Here is a 5,722-nt window from a genome sequence, read left to right on the forward strand (position 1 = left end):
AAATTGTAGCAGATTTCATAAATAGGGAAAGGAAAATCTATCTCAAGAAAAATTTTAGAAGCTTTCTGGGTGAAATGCTACAGAAAACACTATACTGTGCCTTTAATGGATGAATAATGGAAGATAGAGTCTTATCTGCATTATCCTTCAAAACTTTGAAAACAGGTTTCTGTTTTCTTGAATGTGACACAGGAAAGACCACGCTAAGTGGTCAATTTTATGTGACTTACATTACTTATCCATTCAACAAATGTATAACTGAGTGCCCAACTGATGTAGCCACAGTAGCACATTTTGCAGAGCTAACACTCTAGAATTCTAGATCTCAGATTTAGTACCAGGCAACACTAAGAGGTGCTACAGAACTAAGATTAGAATGCATTTTCACCATGCCTATCAAATTCTTGGGAGTCAGGATGCAATGGATTGAGTAAAAGATAGCTAACTCTGTGCTATTTTGGTTCCTGGTACAGCATCATAAAGGAAAAAGACATTGTTGAGATGAGTACAACTTGAGAAGATTCCTTTTGGTGCTGAATATACAAAGAAGCAAATCCTGTATAGCACTATTACCTGTGCAACATATATAGGAAGCCTAAGAAACTCCTTTAGGAAACTGAAAACTGGACATGAATTTTAATCCAACTTATATAATACAAGAAATCTTGAAACTTGAGTTACTTTTAGATGGGTGGGATAAGGTTGATCGGGGAGATATGCTTGGATAGATTCAAAGACTTTGCCCTAATCTGTTGCCAGAGACCAGATTCTTTAAGGACCTGGCTGCTACTATTGGACTTAGAACAAGCCTTGGAGCCAGTGGTACAAACTAATCCTTGAGAAAATTTTGGAAAATACCATGCGGAGAAAGAGAACATAACTGAGTCATGGCTAGGGCATGCCACTAAAAATTGGCAGGAATTGGTCAAGAAAAATGCCAATTTTTAATTTTCAAATAGATTGTGAACTCAAATGCTTACAGAGATGCAGAGTTAATATAAACAAGTACAGCAGACCTGATTAAGTGGAGTGAAAAAAAGAATGTTATCATCTGAAAGAAGCTAATATTTAAGCCCACTGATTATGGATGTATTATTTCCATATTGTCTAATTCTTTAAAAATCCAGAAGTTTTAAATTTTCAGATGAAATTTAATTTCAAAATATAATTAACTCAATTAAAAACACCAAAACTATGTGTGTCAAGCAAAACTCTGCAACCCAAATACAGTACTTGAACCATTTAATTTAATTCATGGTGGTTTTCACACTCCACCTGTTATAGATGGTAGCTGATGAAATCCTTCCAGTATGAACATAAACACTTCCACAGCTGGTCTAGTTGTTATGAAGTCAACATACACATCCCAAACATTCTTTATTTAGCAGTATACTGTCTTCAGATAGTGCTGTTATTCATTAAGTGAAGAGATATCAGTGCCTATGGGTCCACAAAGAATCCTCTCGTTGAGACATAACAGACATAAGACATTTTTTTTAATTTTTTCAATTTATTTATTTTCAGAAAAACAGTATTCATTATTTTTTCACCACACCAGTGCTCCATGCAATCCGTGCCCTCTATAATACCCACCACCTGGTACCCCAACCTCCCACTCCCCCACCACTTCAAACCCCTCAGATTGTTTTCCAGAGTCCATAGTCTCTCACCATATACCTCCCCTTCCAATTTACCCCAACTCCCTTCTCCTCTCTAACACCCCTTGTCCTCCATGATATTTGTTATGCTCCACAAATAAGTGAAACCATATGATAAATGACTCTCTCTGCTTGACTTATTTCACTCAGCATAATCTCTTCCAGTCCCGTCCATGTTGCTACAAAAGTTGGGTATTCATCCTTTTTGATGGAGGCATAATACTCCATAGTGTATATGGACCACATCTTCCTTATCCATTCGTCCGTTGAAGGGCATCTTGGTTCTTTCCATAGTTTGGTGACCATGGCCATTGCTGCTATAAACATTGGGGTACAGATGGCCCTTCTTTTCACGACATCTGTATCTCTGGGGTAAATACCCAGGAGTGCAATGGCAGAGTCATAGGGAAGTTCTATTTTTAATTTCTTGAGGAATCTCCACACTGTTCTCCAAAGAGGCTGCACCAACTTGCATTCCCACCAACAGTTTAAGGGGGTTCCCCATTCTCCACATCCTCTCCAACACATGTTGTTTCCTGTTTTGTTAATTTTGGCCATTCTAACTGGTGTAAGGTGATATCTCAATGTGGTTTTAATTTGAATCTCCCTGAGGGCTAATGATGATGAACATTTTTCATGTGTCTGATAGCCATTTGTATGTCTTGATTGGAGAACTGTCTGTTCATATCTTCTTCCCATTTTTTGATATGTTTGCCTGTTTCGTGTGTGTTGAGTTTGAGGAGTTCATTATAGATCCTGGATATCAACCTTTTGTCTGTACTGTCATTTGCAAGTATCTTCTCCCATTCCGTGGGTTGCCTCTTTGTTTTTTTGACTGTTTCCTTTGCTGTGCAGAAGCTTTTGATTTTGAGGAAGTCCCAAAAGTTTATTTTCGCTTTTGTTTCCTTTGCCTTTGGAGACGTATCTTGAAAGAGCTGCTGTGGCTGATATCGAAGAGATTACTGCCTATGTTCTCCTCTAGGATTCTGATGGATTCCTGTCTCATGTTGAGATCTTTTATCCATTTTGAGCTTATCTTTGTGTATGGTGTAAGAGAATGGTCGAGTTTCATTCTTCTACATATAGCTGTCCAGTTTTCCCAGCACCATTTATTGAAGAGACTTTTTTCCACTGTATATTTTTTCCTGTTTTGTCAAAGATTACTTGACCATAGAGTTGAGGGTCCATATCTGGGCTCTCTTCTCTGTTCCACTGGTCTATGTGTCTGTTTTTATGCTAGTACCATGCTGTCTTGGTGATCACAGCTTTGTAATAAAGCCTGTAATCAGGTAACGTGATGCACCCGGTTTTATTTTTGTTTTTCAACATTTCCTTAGTGATTCGGGGTCTCTTCTGATTCCATACAAATTTTAGGATTATTTGCTCCAGCTCTTTGAAAAATACTGGTGGAGTTTTTATCGGAATGGCATTAAAAGTATAGATTGCTCTAGGCAGTATAGACATTTTAACAATGCTTATTCTTCCGATCCAAGAGCATGGAATGGTCTTCCATCTTTTTGTATTTTCTTCAATTTCTTTCATGAGTGTTCTGTAGTTCCTCGAGTTTTACCTCGAGGATCCTTTACCTCTTTGGTTAGGTTTATTTCCAGTTATCTTATGGTTCTTGGTGCTATAGTAAATGGTATCGATTCTCTAATTTCCCTTTCTGTATTTACATTGTTAGAGTATAAGAAAGCCACTGATTTCAGTATATTGACTTTGTATCCTGCCACGTTGCTGAATTGCTGAATGAGTTCTAGGTATAATTTTTAAACAATAACTATTTGCATCTTCCTGAAATATTTACTCATGAAAATACTGACTATACAATCTTAAAGTAAATAATTTAACAAAGAACCTCAGTGTGAAAAGTAGTCTCTCTCACACGAGTCTTATTTAAAGTACCTTCCTACATATTAGTTCTATACTAAGTTAAATTTACTAACTTCTGTTTCTGAATGGCTTAGAATTAGGATGTCCAACTGTCTCAGTTTGCCAGGAAGTGGAGCATTTCCTGGGATGGAGGATCTACAGTGCTAAACTGGAACAACTGGGCAAACTGGGATAGGTGATCAGCCTCACTGAAGTAAATTTATACCAACAAGTGTTCCCTCTGAGAACAAAGTAAACTAGATAATATACAGAAACCATTTATATGAAGACAAGTGAGACCTGCTAAGGTAACAAGAAATGGAAGGACTAACTCCGGAGGGCAGGACATCAGAAAAGTAAGCTAATATTAGCAGCAAATTTTACCTTGGAGGCATCTGCCAATTCTAACAAAAGAAGAAGTTTGCAACTCCAGGCTGCTATAGCAGAGCTTTTAATGGAGACCTGGAATGTTGGATTACAAGATCAGTTTTTCCATCAGGGCATTTACAGAATTCTTGGGCCTATGTGGCAAAGACACTGAAAAGTGAAGCAGAGTTTTTGGCATTCTCATGTTTCAAAGATTAACATTCAGTACATGCCAGAAGAAGAGCCATCAAAGAAACATAATCAAGCTCCTGGTTAAAACACCTGGAAGGCCAAAGGCAGGTAAGAGATGAAATGAATCTCTTCCAAATTACACCTCAGCCATGAGTTAGCATAGTCACCAATTGGATCAAGGTGAACAGCCATCACTGTCTGCATAGTGCAGGAAAGAATGACCCCTCTGTAGAGAATAACTTTTTTCAACAAAATATCTGGATTTGAGCAATATTTATTAGGCATGCCGTAAGACATAACTACATGAAAACAAAAACAAAAGAAGAAAAAAAAGAAGAGGAAGAAAAAAAGCCTCAGATAACCCAAATATTGGAATTCACCAATGATTACCTTAAAATACAATTAATATGTCCTAGACAATAGAGAAAAGGATGGGTAAAAATTAAGAATTTCAACAGATGAATCGGCTGCAAGCATTCAAGGGGAAAAGAGATCTGTAATTTAGAAATTATCAGATATGTTTCAGAGCAGATGAAACAGAGCAGAAGACAAAAATTAGTAAACTCAAAGTCAAGCAAACAGAAATATCCAAACTAAAGGACAGAGAAAAAAATTTAATGTAAAAAGCATTTAGAGTGTAAGAGATACCTACAGAAGTGTAATATAACACATAATTGGAATACCAGAAGAGGAAAAAGAAAATGGCCAGAATCAAAATGTGAAAAGATCGTTATCTTCTAAGAATCTTCCAAAACTTATGAAAGGTACCACCATATTTTCAGAAAACTCAGGAATCTCAAGCAAAATAAAAATGAAAACAAACAAACAAACAACAACAAAAAACCTACGGAAATTAATCACACCAACACTGCTAAAAACTAGAAAGGAAAACCTTTATTAACAGGAAAAAAAAAAAAGTATTGCTGTAAGTCTTATGAACGTCTCAAAAAATGATGGAAGCCTGAAGATACAGTATAACATTTTTAAAGTGCTATAACAGCCAATTCTAGAATTCTACATCTAATGAAAATACCTTTCAAAATTGAAAATTAAAATTTTGGAGAGCCTGGGTGGCTCAGTCAGTTGAGCATCTGCCTTTGGCTGATGTCATGACCCCAGAGTCCTTGAATCAACCCCAACATGGGGCTCTCTGCTCAGCAGGGAGCCTGCTTCTCCCTCTCTCTGCTCAGCAGGGAGCCTGCTTCTCCCTCTCCCTCTGCCTGTTGCTCCCCCTTGCTCTCTCTCTCTCTGTCAAATGGATAGATAAACATTAAATTTTTTTAAAAAGATGAAATTTTTCACAGACAAAAACCAGAATTTGTTACCAAGAAATAGATACTAAAGAAAATTCTGAAAGGAGTTCTTCAGGTAATTTCAAAAAATTCCAAAGAAAAATATGGAATTGTAGAAATGATCAAAAAGTGGACATGAAGGTAGATATAAATATATGCTGAATACTGGCAGTATCAAGTAATAATAATCCCAGTATGGTTTAACATGTGTAAAATTAAAATAATCAAAAGACAGAAGTAGATAAATGGAATGAAAATGTCCTAAGGTTCTAGAATTAGTCACAGGTACATGTTGTAATCTCTAGTAAAAGAGTACATAGATTAATAAATAGTATAACAAGT

This window comes from Neovison vison, chromosome 1 (assembly GCF_020171115.1).
Source record: "Neovison vison isolate M4711 chromosome 1, ASM_NN_V1, whole genome shotgun sequence".
Lineage (NCBI taxonomy): Eukaryota > Metazoa > Chordata > Mammalia > Carnivora > Mustelidae > Neogale > Neogale vison.